Source organism: Calidris pugnax, unplaced genomic scaffold (genome assembly GCF_001431845.1).
Source record: "Calidris pugnax isolate Ruff unplaced genomic scaffold, ASM143184v1 scaffold30, whole genome shotgun sequence".
NCBI classification, from domain to species: domain Eukaryota; kingdom Metazoa; phylum Chordata; class Aves; order Charadriiformes; family Scolopacidae; genus Calidris; species Calidris pugnax.
Genome location: NW_015090776.1, coordinates 349,318 through 366,922, shown reverse-complemented (window position 1 = coordinate 366,922; position 17,605 = coordinate 349,318). Strand labels below are relative to the sequence as shown.

General features: G+C 39.8%; 1 protein-coding gene across 8 annotated transcripts in view; it reads right to left on the bottom strand.

The window, feature by feature from the left end:
• RC3H1 (ring finger and CCCH-type domains 1) overlaps positions 1 to 17,531 on the bottom strand; it is a 60,588-nt gene extending 43,057 nt beyond the window's left edge. For 7 of the 8 annotated variants that reach the window (XM_014948424.1, XM_014948440.1, XM_014948455.1 and 4 more), the window contains exon 1: positions 17,392 to 17,531. The gene's annotated coding sequence lies outside the window, so the exon portion shown is untranslated. Of the gene's footprint in view, positions 1 to 631; positions 724 to 17,391 lie in introns of those variants that run through there. The other variant, XM_014948433.1, reaches the window with a different exon arrangement.
• Between the last annotated feature and the right edge of the window lie 74 nt (positions 17,532 to 17,605).

Here is a 17,605-nt window from a genome sequence, read left to right as displayed (position 1 = left end):
GTTCTATGATACATTAACCACTTCAAAAGCTCTCTTGCACTTGAGATTAAAAATACATCAACAGCCTAAATGAAATTACCACATAATAGTTAAACAATTCCTAACTAATTCAGGATTACCAAATACCCACAGTGCAATCCAACCCAACGACTGGACCCCTCCATATTTGCCTAAATGCCAAACAGATACCACCAGTATCACCAGTGCTCCACAGGACCTATTCAAGTAAATAAGTTCTTCATTCCAGTGTGCTCCATGTAATAAACAGCATTTCTGAGAACACTGAAGTATCTTTCCTCTCTTTCCTGAGGAGAAGTACAGAATCCAGTAGTTTAAAAAGCCCTGAGTTTCATTTTAGCAAAAAAACTGATCTGACAACCCATGGGAAACCCTGACAGGCCAAAACTAATAGGTTGTTTATAGAGACTCAACACTTTGTTCTCAAAAAGCATGCTGGAGTCACACACACAAACAGCCAGTGCTGCCAACTCCACGGTTCACAGAAAAGGATAAATCACACTAGCTGTGTTTTCCATATCTAGTTCCACAGAAAAAACCTCTGAAAAGAGAGAGAAAGGTTGATCAAGAATGCTTGATCAGAGAAGAGCAGGGAGAAGAAAAAGCTTCTTACCTCCACCCGAGGAGCTCCATGAACAAAACTACTGCAATAAGCCCCGAAGAGTGTTTCTGACAGACTCAGGTTCTTTTTCCCTCCCTCCTGTTTGCTCCCTGAAACTTGGCTGTAACGCTGTCAACCGAGGGCAAGCGCTGCACTTCCTCATTCCGGGGCGGTGCGCAGGCCTGCTCGCACCCAGCGCCCGGCTCCGCTCCGCGCCTGCCCACGGCACACAGCTCAGCAACAAAAGAAATTCCCTCCCCACAGCAAATCCTGGAAGTTTGTGTGTAACACACCTTCCCACCCTTCTTTTATTTTAAAAACAAAAAAAAAGCAAAGGGAAAAGGAGAGAGGACTACAAACGCCATCATCGCACACAATTCTGTCCCAAACTCACTGAGGCTCAGTTAGATCAGAGTCAAGATTTGCTTTATCCTCAGTAATTTTTATTTTGACTGTGAAAACAAAGGAAGAAGTTTTATCTACTTTCATAAAAGTCTCCTATTTGGCAGCCCGTGAAGTACCTTAGGAAAACGGGGCCAGTTAAGGTCAAGATGTTATCCCTCATTTGAAACTTCCTGGCTTGCAACAACGCAAGGGAAACAAAAAAACCCCACCAATATCACAGTACTACCACGGTACCTCCCCAACAGAAAATCTCAAAGCAATTTACAATTATTTAAGCTTCACAATACCCTGTGAGGCAAGAGCTAACGTCTTTCCATTCTGTAGAATGGAAAACTGTTGAATAAAGTTATTTATTCAGAGTTTCACAGGGAAACAACAGAAAAAAAAGCTATGAAACGTAATATATCATTTTCTTGACCTCATTTTCTTGACCTCTTATTCTCACTCAACATTCAACCACTTGCACCATTAGGGCATGAATATTAGAAGACAACACGTGTAGAGGAGGCTTAAACCTCCCTGCTTATACCTGCCAAAACATCCAACCTGCATGTGACTCAAATAGTAAATTTTCAGGGGAGATACACATGACTGACGTAATTTCTGGATGATATTATACATCACTTACAGCTTATTTAAAAGAAAGGGGAAGTGACCAACACTTAATAGTAAATGGTTTCATGATCTATTACCTAGGAAAATTTTTCTGCCAATCAGAAGGAGTCTCAAGCCCACAGATGATTAAGTCTATGGAGTTAATAGCAGACAAGCCTGTCTAGAACACGTTCCTTTCATTTCAAATTAAGAGTTCTTGCATTTGTCAATGCAAATGGCTATAACAGTAACACAATGATTAAACCAGGATTAAAAAAATCAAGGAAGAAGCAAACAGATTAACAGAAGAAAGGCAGAAGGCATTTGAAATATCCACAATGGCTTTCAGAAGAGAGACTTTGGTTTGACTGGTCAAATACTCAAGAGCTATGGATCCTGCTGCTGAGGAGACAAGCAAACCAGCTGCTCTTCCCAGCGGCAGATACGTGTTTGAACAGTTGCTTTCTGAACGCTCAACTAACCAAAAGGATTGCAACAGCTACAAATTTAAAAACTAGAGCTAATGATCAAGCAATTAATGTGCCCCCGAAGAATTACAGTCTGACATTACTGAGGCCTTTTGCAATTAATTGGGGAAGTTAAAAAGAGGACAATTCCTTATCCATACCAGAAAAGCAGAAAAATCAGGTTAAAGTTTGAGTGTCCAGGAGGACTCTCTCTCCTGTGACAGTTCAGAGTTTATGTAGGAGTCTGTACTGCAAAAAAGTTTTGTCTGGTTGATTTAAACCAAACAAACCCCACAAATCACTCCTAGATTTGCTAGTGCCTGCCATCAGATCACCCACAAAAGAAGCCACAGTAAAGATAAACAGGACAAGCTTGTAAAAGTCTTCAGATTCAAGGTCCAGACACACATTACCTCTTGGTTTCAGTTAGAGAAGTCCTTACTCTTCCTTACTCATTCCTTTCTAAGTTATTCCAGCTGAACTGTTTGCATGGTTGTTCCCTGGTTGAAGTTACCAGTTTTAAACGTAGATCTTTATTAATAAGCACAGGCAGACAGAAATGTGGGTGGACAGCAATTACACAACCAGGACCTCATTTTACCTGGAACAGTGCAATAAATCAGCCACACAAACATCTCATCTAAAATAAAAATCTAAGGAGGAAACTTCAGGAAGTGAAAGCAATGGGAAGTGGGTAGCATTCTTGAGACTGCAAACACTTCAGGTGCACAGGCACAGGTGAAAGAATAGGCATGTTTTGAGTCCCAAACTGCTGAAACAAACATTATTTTTTTTTTCTAGACACCTTTTAGTGTTCTGAAGTATTGGAAGTATCATAGCAGTGATAAGACTAGTATCTGTTAATGAGAAACCATATTAAACATCAAAATCACTAAGGCCAGTATAAGTCTTTTCTATGCAAGAATAATCTGCAGTTAACTGAATACTACTACAGGCATTTGGTAGATGAAAAGCAAATTTAGGAAGGGGGGGGAATATCTTGTTGCCACTACAATTCCCTTATGATTTGCTGAGATAAGTAAACATGAATCATTTAGTTAAAATCCAGCACGATTCAATGCAAGGGAAAGTATTACATATACAAACTTAAAAAAAAAAAAAAAAAAAAAAAAAGAGAAAGTGTTGCTTGCCACCCACTCTCCAGTAAGAGCTTCTCTCCCGACCTGATTCAGCAGCGGTAACTCTGCGTTATCATTGCGGTGTGAGACAATGAGACAGAGAAGGGGAGAATTAAAGTCTGGCTGGAGACACTGGTCAAAAACAGTCCCAAAAAGCTCTCCAACCTACCATGCAACCTTTAGAAAAAAAAATAATCCAGAAATTGCCAAAGCTAGTTCTTTTTGAGCGCTCCATGTATATGCATGCTTTTTGTGGTGTACTGTGAAAATATTACTGAAAATACTCCTTTGATAGACTTACAAGGCAAGAATCGAGCAATAGCCTGAATTTCCTCCCTGCCTCCTTCCCCTTACGTTCAAGGGCTACCATTAACTCCCCAAAAATCAGGCTTTTTTTGTTTTCAAACTACCTAGTAGATTTAAAACCAAACCAAAACAAACCTTTTATGTCCAAAATTCCATGCACAATAGTAAAGAAATGCTGAAATATCTGTAAGAACAGTGGTAAGTGAATATAAATGCTACTGCCAAGCATAGGGAAGAAGAGGCTTCTATTTCAATGAGTCACTGAAAGTGTAAAATGTAAATGTAAAATCCAGTTTTACACAGAACTTCACAGGTATTCAGAAAACAAATATTTTAAGCGTCCATTTGACAACTTTGACTCAGAATTTATTCTTTAGTATTTTTTCCCCTCTCCCTTTTAATGTCTTTGATTTGGAGGTGGCTTTTCATGTCACTTAGTAGATGCTGCCCCCATTTTAAAAATACATGTGCAACAGCTTCATGTTAATAACTGTTTACATAACAGTAGAACAATAGAAGCTTTATTAGAGACTATTTACCTTCAAAGCAATTTATTTTGCAAGGCTACACTTAAAACATCAAAAAGATCTTTTAATAAAAGCACAAAGTCATCTAAGAGCAGTAAAAACAACTAATGAATTTTTAAACAAAACTACCAATGTAGTTGCTTGTCTGCCTGCTTTTTAATTCATGAGTTCATTTCAAACATATTATAATCACAAGAAAGGTTCTCTTATTACGTTGTATACAAAACAATCTCTAGACTACTGGGATGTTATTTCAAAAGGCAACGGAGCACCTAGCTTGCTGGCACATACATTTCACCACAGAAGGAATTCACAGTAACAAAGAAATCTTTTCACCTCCTGAGCCTTATTATACTTCTATAATCTGTTACACCCTCCTCTCAAAGGTTTTGAGACAAAATTATTCAACTATATCAGCTTCAAGAATTCAACTCCTGTATTTCAGGCACCTGTTTAGCCAACCATGGGACATCATTTCTACATTAGTAAGAAACTGAATGGCACTATCAATCTCAATTTCAGGCACCTGTTTAGCCAACCATGGGACTGAATGACACTATCCATCTCAGAGAAAAGCTGCACATTTGAAAACTGTTGTCAAAACACTGTTCCACTTACCACAACACTGCAGTCATAACAACCACTGCCAACAAAAGAGGTAAGCAGACTGAGGAGTTGCTAATAGAAGATAATCTAGGTTTTCCCCATTTCTCTCCGAGATCACAGCTTAAGGTTTTAGGTATAGTTTCATGAGCAGCATATTTTGGCACAACCAGGGCAAGGCAGATTTTTAAGCATGTCTTCATTAATGGAAGCAATCTCTAAAGTATTGGCTAAGTTTTAACTACATATTTAAATGCTATTAGTCAATCCTAACAATGAGGATGACTAGACTTAACAGTTTGGCATGATGAGAGTAGGTGAAATGGAATAAGGAAGTCAAGTGATAACAAACTGTGGAATTGCTACTTTATACTAAATCCACCTAAGAGTTATCTATGCTTCAGAAATAATGCTTCACAGCTAGATTTAACCGATGTTTATGGACAGTGAAAGTCACACAAATACAGTCAAAACCATCGTTTTAGCTCATCATTTGCACTAAGCAAAGATGAAGAAGATGAAAGAATCCTACAGCAGTCCGTAACTCCCAACTTTTTAACTCCTAAAACCAAGAGTTGCAAACAAAGAAGCAATCATGCAAATGCTACAATAGCTGATATAAAAATAGCTTACAGGGACCAAACTCAGCCAGATCTCCTCCTTTGGCTAGCCCCGTAGTAGCTTCAGTGGTAATAATAGCAGGAATATTAAGATAAAGAACATAAGTTTCACAGATGACTATTCTGCTTGTTTCCATGACACAGGCTGCAATTGTGTTTTAATAACGTAACCTAGTCTACACTAAAGCTCTGGAGTCATCCAAGGTTAAGAGGCAGCTTGTTGCAGAAATGGCACGGAGCCTGGAGAGTTTCAGCTCTGTTGTAACAGTTGCATAAAAAAAAAAAAAAAAATAAAAAATTAGCTAGTCAACATACTATTCAAGATTTTCTCCACACCTCTGAGCATAGTTTTGTTGGAAAAATCCAAACACTATTCAGCACGGACAAACCTGCTCATCACTTTTAAAGTAGTATTAAATTACCATTCACACAAGGCTTAAAGTCTTTAAATATCAGTAGGAGAGGTCACACAACTGTTGCTGAAAAGCAGGTTAATTCAGGTACTTCTGACTCAGAATGTAATTGAGCCTCATTTGCTTTAAATGCTACTGGCACCCGGTGATTCAATTTGTAGCTCTGCTAAAAAGAGCAGTTCCAGAGGCCAGAAATAGCCTGGGGCAAGGTACTCCTTTTGAATGAGACTCTTCATGTAACCCTCAATTATAAGGAAAAAAAAAACCCACCCCCAACTTAAATATTTTGCTGCTTTGGTGTTAGTCTCACTTACCTTCCAGATTTGTAAAAATAGCATCTTTTCTTTACAACTTCACAAGATCATTAAAAACAGTACTCGTGGTTTTAGTGAGTGGAAACAAAAGGCTGAAGTCTCAGGGTTTCCATTAAACACCTACTCTTCACCAATAACAAACATCTCAGAGCTTAAACCACAAAAATGAAAGCTGTTGCTTTTTAATTTTTTTTTTTTAAATATAGCAAACAATGCAAGACAGTTGTGTAAAAGAGAAAAAAATCCAGACCTCCAACATCCCATTGATCCTGCTATCAGTAATGGATAAAAGTTAAATTTATTTTTGGCAGTAGTCTGAATTCAAATGGGAAAAAGAGCATAGTACATCCTCTTAAAAGACTTTTGAATTATAGCCCTAGTTGCAGAAGTTTAAAGTTACAAAACTTGAAAAGCATCCAAGCAAGAGGGCAAAATACAATAATCCCAAGAAGTTAATTAAAAATCCACTGCCAACTTGATGAATTTTACTGCTCTGGATTGTAAAAACAGTTCTACTCCAGACCTGATTTTGTCTTTCTGAAGAAAGTTTTCTTATTTACTGCTTACTTGCATGAAACTTGTTTTAAGTGGACCGGTCCATGAAGAACAATTTTCTCATTAATGCTAAGTCTTAAGAGATGTATTTATCTTGGAAAACATATTAAAATTGTATTACAGCAGTATCAGCAACTCGAATGACATAGAATAAAAAATGTGTAGGGGACAATCTCACAGACTCTATTGCCAGAGTTCTGTTAATAAAATGTACATTGTTCTCCATAGCATGCTGAACTAGTCTACCTTCTCAAAAGCCAAGGATAAACTTCTGTTCATGAATCTTACTCACAGAATATTAGACCTCGCTCATGGAAAACTAAAGACTGGAAGATACTCAGAGGGAAAACAAGAGTAGCTGCACAGTCAAGCATCTTTTTTTACTTCATCTGGGTGTTTCAACTTCCATTAACAATCTCCTCCTTGAAATGGTTACAGCCCACCAAGAGGCTTCAATAGACACACCATCACAGACTTCTGTAAGACTACAAGTGCTTTGAGTCTTCACACAGCCTGACCACAACACAATCTATTCCAGTATCTTGAGAGTAAATCTGATGTTTTACACTTACTGCACACATTGACTACTTCTATTTTTAATATTTCCTTCTTTTAGAGTCTTAAAATAGAACGAATGCACTTAGCTGTCAATCACACCTCTATTGCTGCACATCAAGCCAAGATAAATGACAAGTAAGCCTTGCATAGGTAGTATTTGCACAACGATCACTTAAATTCCCTCTGCCTTGTGTAAGGCCCTTATTAAACAGCAGGTATCTAAATATATAATAAGGCATAGGAAGGGAAAACTAGGCATCGAAACCATCAAAACCACCCATGCAGTGAACATCCCCTTACACATTCCTGTATTTAGCCACTGACTGTTTTGGGAATAAAAGCAATGACAGGAAGCTAGAGCCACTGACTGTTTTGGGAATAAAAGCAATGACAGTAAGCTAGAAGTGAATGACAAAGTACTCAAGAAAATTCTCAAAATCTGAAAGCCAAAGCCACCTGTAATAGCACTACTGAAGCTCTCATAATTGCACTGGGAATGACGTGCTTTAATATACAAAACCTAACAGGAACAAAGTATTTAAATGCATTGATTAGCATACTGCAGTTACTGCATTTTCACAGGCTTGCTGTCAACTCTGATTCTGTAATGACAGCTCACATACCAGCTTGTCACATCAACATGACTGATTCCCTTCCCACTTCTCAAAAGCTACGCTAAGTTCTGATAATTCATTAATGTAATTTCAGACGTGCTTGAAGAAAAGAACTGCTGTCACTCACTTCCCCTTCCTGAAGGCTCCTAATTACTGTCACATGACCTGGCAAATAAACCCTTCTCTAAGGCCTTCTTTTTCCCCCATCCTGGAGAAGGGGGTGGGGGGACGACACCTAACATTTTTATTTATCAGGTGAATTCATGTATTACTCACAGGAAGAAACAGTGGAATATTTTTTTTTCCCCCTTCAGATTTTACATAGAAGAAAATAGGCCTGTGATAGTTTTAATACCTAGTGAGTAATACTGACACCACACCCCATTCTCATCGTGCGGTGCCTAATGTCACAGCCACACCATTACATCCTCAAATACCAACGGCTCATTTAACTTGCCCGATACCAAGTATTTCTTGTGGGTGCCTTTCTTCTTGGTATGTCCTGAAAACATCTACATCATGCCCAAGCTTCAGCTGAACAGAGCTCAAGTTGTTCTGTTCTAAACTGGTACAGCAAAACTGAGAACCCACGTAAAAACGGCTGCAATCATGTAATTCCTCCTCAGAAACACACCCAGAGACATCCCCACCCAGTCCTTGTGTGCAATTTTGTTCAAAACATTTGACTGTGAAGTTCCACTGCAAAAGGAGCGACCAGAAAAGCTAACTACTGACCTCTCTGCTTGCTGAAGCCATGTAAATCCTCTGGCTTACAAAACCAGGGGGGAAATGTTCATTTCTATCAACTAGATTCATTTCTATCAACTAGAATACAGAGACTTTGCCACTTAATGTAGAATAACCCAATTGATTAATTTCCAACACACTTGGTACAGGAATAAATGATTTTTAAAAAAAAAAGCCTGAAAGCAACTTTTTCTGTCACCTTATTAGTCCTATTTTTATTCCTTCATTTTCACAAATGCCACAGAAAGGAGACAGAACATCACACAGTAAGGAGAGGTGAAAATTTTGCCAAGTGTCATAGCCTTGTCTTGTCCCATCCCCTCCCCTTTCCCCCCCCGAACATATTCTTCAAAAATTACAGTGCTCAGTGAGAACATAAGTCTTCTTAACTCTGGTAATAACTAGGAAAAAGGAATAAATTTAGTACAAGTATAACCTATGGAATTTATTTTGCTTTGCAGCCACAAAGCTGTCAAGTTCTCTGTTACTGTCAGATCTCGTCTGCTCTTCTCTCCCAGCTGCCCTCAGAACAGGAGGCTGAAACAGAAATGCTATTCTCAAAATCCAAGCAGGCCACCAAAGGTGACTGACCACAATTCAGGTCCTCAGCTTGGAAAGTATCACTGGGCTATGCCTTTTTGCTTTCTGCTAAAGTCCTCAGGAGAGCTTTGGCCACAGCCTTTCACTTTATTATTTTAATAATAAAAATAAGAAATACCTTGCACTCCAATAGAACTTTTATGACTATGTCCAGAGTCACCAGTAAAATGCCAAGCAGCAGCACTGAAGGGGAAACTGAAAAGCTTTGACACAAATCAGAACAAGGTCATTCCCAGTAGCTCCAGTTATCTACTGTTCTTGATAGGCAGCCTCTTACTCTTACAAAAAAATCAAAGAGAAAGGATGATTTAGAGGGTTTGCAAACACACCACCAACTCTTATTTTGAGCACCTTTTCTGTGCACTAAATCACAGCTATCAATGCAAACCGAATTATTAATCTCCCTGGAGATCCTTAACACAAATACATCCTTAAACTTGACAAACAGAATAGATGATTCAGAAGAGAAAGAGAGAGGGCTCATGAAGTAAACAGTCTTCAAGGCAGGAAAAGGCACAATATAAAGTACAATACAGCAGATAAATGGCATAAAAAGGTATCACAGAAGCAATGTCTTCAGATAGCAATCACACATGATTTAGTACAGATCACAAACATGCAGGATTAACAGTGTGCACAAGCATTAGCAAGTCAAGAAGGCAACCCTGAGAGCTCACACCTTTTCTGTAGAATACAGCAACAGCTGGGAAAACAGTCACACTTAAAATAGTATAGACTATTCCAAGCAACCAAAGTTTAATTAAGTCTCACTTTCCTGAATAACATTTTCTTTCCACTTGTTGTATGAATTACCTACAAAGAAGTTACAGTGTCCAGGCTTCCATCCTTAAAGCCTGATTAAACAAGGAAGACTAAAATTAAAAATTCACCATTTTAACTGAAGTTTTTTGCAGCACTACTAAGACCTCTCTTTTAATTAATTCTACAGGAGACCTTCACGCAATTAAACAGGAGAATGACTCATAAACAGGAAGGACAGCCTGAATCGTAGCCTCTGGTTTAACTTACCCAGTCCATTCCATCAAGCCAGTTTAGCCTAACTTATTTTTATCTTTCTCCTTTCCAGTTTAGAGCACCAGCCAAAGTAGTCACGAGGGAGCAGGCCATGAACAATGCTTCCTAACTTCTCACCAGTTCCAGAGGAAGCAGTGACATTCTGACAGTCCTCAGTAAAGTCCAAGAACAAAGAGTCCCACGGTTGCTCCATTACCCAAATGGCCCATCCTGCAAGTCTGAATCGTCAAAGCAACAAAATTAATAGGCAATATGCCATCTCTGTTACCTGCATTAACTGCCTGAATTGAATACTGGCTCATATCAGAACAAAGTTAAATTTAAAATTTAAAAAAAAAAAAAATCACTTAGAAGGAAAGTAGCTAATACCAGAGAATGAAAGATCATTCAAGAGAACAAGAGAGGTGAAGACACCCATGGATCCAGGGGCTGGGGGTATGGAGAAATAATCTTACAAGAGAACAGAGCATTTCAGCAAGCAAGGAAATAAAGGCTCCTTACAGAAAAGTAATTTCAAGTCTGAAACGATACATGGGAGAGTAGTATTTTCTATGTAATTGCTTTAGTAATTTCTGTGCTATTTTTGAAACAAAACCCACATTCTCTTTACAAAGCGAGTAAGACTAAGAATTAACTGTCCTTCTGGAGCTGCTAAATAAGAGCTAGTAATTTTCCAGCTTCCAAAATTTTTTAATTTTTATGTCTTCCCACACAATAATTAGTAACAATGCAGGTGACCAACGACAATTTCAGTATTATAATAAACTATTTATCAAGATCTTTTGAATTTCATTAATTTATTCTGTTGTTTACAACAGGGTACTTTGTAAGCTGGTACCTTACATGTAAACACCTGAGCTCCTCAGACATGTCTAAGAAAACAGACTTAATTGTTCTAGAAGAGCTCAAGATATACTTACCTAACCAACCTCAAAAATACAACATACATTACTGGGAAGATTTTTCACTTATAGAGCAGGGAGGCTGAGACTTCCTTCACAGTATGCAAACACTCCTACTCCTCCTTCCCTAACTCCTATCTGAAGCAGGACAGCATTTTGCTATTTCATATCTCCTCAAACCACTCGGAGCACTTCATTGTGGCACAAAACCCAGGCTTGACTTTCGTAAAAAGAACCAAAATAAGAATTTAAAATTGTGAAACATCACGAGCAGAGGCGATTGCTTCACTGGACTCATGAACAGATTGTACAACATTTCATTAGTAGAACATTTACTAATAAATGCAGGAGAAAATTTTCTACTGAGCGTCCCAGAGAACAGCTTACGCTCAGAAACACGAGAGTTAATTATCATTAGGCTTGCATAACTGCCAGAATTATTAATGGTCATAAAATAATGTTTATGTGGCATATCACAATTTCAGAACGCCATGTAAACTAATCAGAGTAACTTTCTACTCCTTCTTTCAAATTTAATGGTCATTGATTTTCATGGTCTCCCCTTTGGTTCTTCCATCTTGGCACAGAATTTAAAAAAAATAAAGGGCACAAACCAGTTGTCTTGCCACAAGGGGAGTACCATACTCATCAGATACAAACACTGGATAAGGAAGTCTTAACAATTCCATTTGTTTATACAGTTCCTAACATCAAATAGTACCTGAAGGACTTCCATTCTAAACTGGTAACAAGGGCAGAGAGGGAAGAAGAGAACAAGCTGAAAGATTATGACTTTTAAGAAAAGTAAGTCGAGTAAGGAGTTTTATTTCACTCATTTTTGAAGGGCATTTATATTACACAGTCACAGTAGTAAAACACGGAAGAGCTACTCATTCAAGTGCAACTGCTACAAAACGTTCAGAGTGCTAAGTCAGTATGAATAATGTTTACTCTAAAAACAAAGCACAGAGAAAGTTAAATGCAAATGAACACTGGGAGTGTTCTACAGAAGCTGATTTATTAATAAATAGGTAATTAAAACCACCCCCCTCGGCATGGATTTCAATTCATTCGCTTTGTAATACCTTCACTGAACCTCACTCCCTTTGTCCAAGAATTGCTCTTAAATTTGAGTTGGAGACCAACGCTGCCTACAACGTATCAAAAATAATTAGCTATGTATCAAAACTAATTAGCTTGCAGGTCCCTGAAGACCTTCAATGCATAATAAAGACACAAAATTCCTGCCACTCTAGTAGAAGTCTCCTTTCAAAGCAGTAGGGAAGTTAAAAGCTGTAATTGCAAAATCTTTCAACTTGCTCACCGTTTGAACTGAAATGAATGCTAGAAATTATTTCAGAAGGAAGTTCTGAGACGACCTTTAGAACCAGACTACAAGCACTACTGCTCCATCAGCTGATCAACCACAATTTTATTATGAACACCAGGTTTAAAAACAACCATACCTAAACTTTCAAAGCTTATCCTGACAGGGACTGATAAACACGGAAGCATCCTGAAAAATAATGACATTTGGAATGCCCAGATTGGACGTTAAGATTAACAGCCTGGTTTTAAACAGTAGTTAAATAGTTCATTGTAAAAACACCTATTAAATTGGCATAGTAGAGGGATGGGACAAACCAGAAATTCCTTGTTAAAACAAAAAACAAACCAAAAGAAATCAGGAACCACTTGCAAGATCTAGATTCTCCCAGACTAGCACATTTTGGTTATTTCAGCTAACCCACACGCTCTGTTTCTTCAGTTGTCTTGCAGCTGAAGCACAGTTCCTACTATAAAAGTCTCAGATTAACATAACATGCACCCCTCAAACGCCAAATATTTGTGCGATTGAGAAATAATGCTTTATGTAAAGTACTTTAAAAAGTGGTTTTGCAAGAAATCAGTAGTGAGAGGGATCTATACAGCAAGAACACGTCACTTACAGCTCTTTTAGTGACTTCAAGGTTGGAATGAATAATTGTCAATAACCTTCCAGCTTCGTAATGCTCAACTCGACTCACCTTAGGACAGTGTTACCCGTCTGACACACTCTTCTGTGTTCTCTTTCTCAAATTACATAGCAACCTGTGCCACAATCTATGTGAAGCAAATCAAAGATTCCTTCCCTCAGCCACACTTGCACTGCTTTTCAGTTTAACTGCATATACGCCACTTCTTATGTTGCAAAACTGGAAAAATTGAATTCTTTTGTCTGTCAAAACAACACTCTTCTGTTGCCTCCTCTCCCCTCCTCCCAACTATCTCTCATATTAAGATTTTTCTCCACATTCCTAATAATTCCTTTTTTAATAGTGAAGCTAACATTGTATGAAATACTGTAGGTGAAGGCACACAATAAAACGAAGAGAGATTTGCTCTATTACTCTACATTGGCCCTCATGTTTCCAAAGATACTTTTTTTAAGAAAAATAAAAATAAAAAAAACCAAACCAGGCTGAGCAGCAGCTTTCATGTAAAAGTCTGCAAAGGATGTCCAGGTCCTTTTTCCTTTGTGAATTATTGTTAAAGTCTTTTGATTTTCTAAATGTCAAGGGTTGATACGCAGGAGATGCTGCTAATAAGACAACATAACATTTTTAATCTGCATAATGCAACTGCATTTCACTCACACCAAGTTCAAGCTTGAGCCAGAGCCAAGAGCTACCTTCTCAAAGGTAACAGAAATACCTACTCGTGGTTATTCTGCCAGTCTTACTGCAATCTATTAAAAGTCTGCCTGCATAAGATTTCTGCAATATGTTGCTGATGTATATAATAAGCCATCTCTACCTGCCAAAAGTTGCCCTACACCACATGTAGCTGTCTTTCTTCTCACTATGCTAGAAAGAAATCTCAAAGAGGGGGATGAGGGGACAGCCATCACACTTTAATGAAACACACTCCTGGACAAATTCCAACATAGAGCAGTGCACAACCGGTACTGCTTCTGACAACATTAAGTTTGCAACAAATAATTTAGAAATCTTGGTATTTCTATCACAAAAGGCCCTTCCTTCTCCAGCTCGTAGCATACAACATGTTGCTACCATGCAGTAACAGGAAAGCTATTGCCTCACTCGAACCAGAAAGTCTTTATATATCAGAAAAATCTACTTACAATAAGATGATAGGACTTTCGCACCTTCGTGCCCATTACGCATTTCCACAAATAAAAAAACTCATCAGAAAACAGTTAGCCCTTTGAAATCTAATACCATTTCAACTTTTACCGTACTGCTAACCAAGAAAACGAAACTGATGCTGATGCAAAAGATAAGAGTCAAGAGACACACTTCTTGAGAAAAACAAGTGGTCAAACTAAGAGATGGGAACTGCACCTAATTCAGCATGCACTGTGGAATCTCTCTGTACAGAAAGGAAAGTAACGCAACGTAAGTAAATATTTGTGGTTTTCTTTCTCAGTTATCACAAGCCCCTAGACTTCAGAGTGCATTACCGTAATACAGCCTACAAAGAATCTTAAATGTCACACTGAAATTTCAGCTGGTGCGGGATGTTTATATAATGGTCTTTCACAACAGAAGCATATCTTTATTCCTGTAGGACAATGGTTTCATATTCATTACCAAGTGCAGTCCAAAGCATTAACTTCAAGCTACAAATTCCCCTCTGGCTTATCTCTCATGTACTTTGAGTCAGGTGTTTTCTTTTTGGCCTAAAAGCCCTCATTACTTGGGATGCTCCAGCAACCACCCACCTGATTTACTGGGTGCAGGAAGAAAAACCACAGAGTTTTATCTGCAAAATAATTTCGTATATCCACTGGGGAAAATAATTTTAAACAATGAGCAGGCTTTGCAAAAAATTGAAGAGTTTTATAACGGGTCATCTGCTTATAAGGTATCTTATAGTGACTGCTGCATAACTATTTTGAGATGCTCAGGACGTTTAGGAGACCAAATGCAGGTGAGTTCTTTCCACCTAGTTCAGCTTTACACTTCACACTGTTTGAAAGCTACAATTCCACAAGTTCTTTCAAATGGATGAACCATTTTTTCCAGGTATCAGTCAGTCTTTGCCAGAGGTGAACACATTTTTTCCAGGTATCAGTCAGTCTTTGCCATTAGAGGTGAACATTGTCAGCATTCACCCAACACCTGTGAACCACAAATACACAAATTAAGTCAATATTTTAATACACATGCTCACTGAATCTCAGCTTCTGCAATGGTTAATTCAACAAGATCGATAACGGTTTCCACACAGATTGCTGGTGAGTCACTGGCAACATGGCAGAAGTTTCCGAAAGCAAATCTGTTAATTTCTGTTCATCTGTTTTAGTATGACCACTTTTATGTAATAATATACTTGTCCAAAGATACCCATAAATTAAACTCTGACATATTAATGTATGCATTTGCTGGATTCATACACTCATCTGTTCATTGGAACATCGGTTTTTAAAATTATCATCAGCATATAATAGTCACATCCTAAATTTCTAAAATATTTTGCTTTAAACTGAGCTAGTTTGGATACAAAGCTGACAAAAAAAAATAACAAACCCAACACCAGAAAACACACAAGTAACTTCCCACTCATCTCCATTAAGGTTATTGCTGTTCAAAAGTGATTGACAAGCACACCACTCAAGTCTTTGGTTGTCAAAACAGACTGCACCAACGGTACCTGCATTTCTAAATTTCCCCTCAAAGCGTCCTGTCAAGCTGTCTGCTTTGACAGAAACTTTTCTAGGACAAGAAAGTAATAAGGACAAGAAAGTAAAGCTATTACAGGGAAAAGAAAAGGTGCCTAGCTGATAATGTCTGCTTCTATTTATATTAGCGGAAACGATAATTTCGTACCAACATTGTGTATTAATGATCTGAAGAAAGCCATGGTGCTACTGGTGAAGCTCAGAAACCATCAATAATGCACACACTCCCCTTAGGAACGCTGAGTTATTTATACAACTATGAAGTCTCCTATTAGCTTCACTGACTTCAAACACAGAAATACAGATGTTCTTAGTTGATAAAAACTAATGCCCACCAAATCCTTATAAGCCTGAAGGGGGTACAAAAAAGTAAGTTTAGGAACGTATTACTTTCTGCTTCATAGTATTGCTGAGCTATCTAACAACTCTACAGCTGCATGACATGAATTTAACAACTGCATTTCTCTTCCAAGCAGAGCCATTAGAAGATAGTGTTGCTAAACCAGTTACAATGATTAAAGCAGCTCTGCAACAGTCCAGGTTACCTTGGACCTCTTAATTTTTGCAAGGTTTTTTTTTTATTTTTTACTTCGGCCATTTTCAATAGCATAAAGACACACGCAGAAAACAGCAGCTGCCACCGAAAGGACAGAAAATTTTTCATTCATACTTGACTGAAATTAGAAAAACAAGAAAGCTACTCCAAGGGAAAAAGCATACATGCATATGGAGAAAAAAAAAATATTCCCTGTTTCTAGGGGGAAAAAAAAACAAACAACCGCACCGGTTCCCCGTTTTAAAATGGCACAGACCTCATAATGGCTTTTGAGGACAAAAACTGACAACCAGGACCTTCCCAACCACCAAAGCACGCCAAAATCCAGCTACACCAACACCGCACCCCGGCCAGAAACCTCACCCATCTTTGCCCTCTTAATCCCAACAGCTAAAACAACAAACACCAGGGTGAAAAACTAGTGAAAGTAAGCGGAGTTTCTGTTTTGTTCTACCAGGGTTTCTCCCCAGGCAGAGGGAGGCCGGGGGCCACCTCGCTCTTCCCTCAGGCACCACAGACAAAAGAGCGACAACCCGGGAGAGTGGGGGGGTGTGTGTGTGAGGAGGGGGGTGTCCCCCCTCCCCGACCGCGGGAAGAGGGGAGCTCCGGCCTTATCTCCCCTTCTCCCCTCACCATTGTTCGGTTCACTCTACCTACTGCGACACGGGGATGCGTTTTCTCTTCTTCCCGGACACGCAGAGCCCCTGGAAAAACAACAGCAGGGCGCAGGCCCCGCACAAAAGCCGCCTGGTCCCTTCCTCTGCCGTAGCCTGAGGCGATGCCGCCTCTTCCCCACACGCACACCCCCCTCCCCCTAGGCCGGACCCAAGCGCCAGGCTCTCCCAACCCCCCTCTCCGCTTCCCCCGCACCGGGAACGGCGGCCTTCGCAGCTCCGTCCCTGCCCGGGGCGCTCAGAAATCGAGCCCGGCAGAAGCCAGAGGCCTAGCGAGGTAGGCAGCGGCAACAGGCCCGACAGGCAAGTGCAGCGCCCGCCCCTCCGCCTCCCTTCCCCGGGAAGGGGAGCAGAGCCCTCCCGCCAGCGCTCCCCCCAGGGCCAACCCCATTTTTTTTCCCCGCACCCCAACTCGGCAGTGAAAAGTGGGGGGGGGGATAGAGGAGACAGCGCACTCACCACACGGGCCGGGCTCCCCGCAGCGGCCACCGCCCCCCTCAGCTGCGGCATACGGGGGCTGCCGCAGCGCCCTGCTCCTCCAGCACCCGCAGACCCCAGGGCCCCCCCAGCGCCGTCGCCCGCTGCCGCCCCTCCGCCGCCACCGCCGCCGCTGCAGCAGCGGCCATCTTGTGCGTCGGCTGCCTCCCCTCGCTGCCCGCCTGCCTCCCTGCAC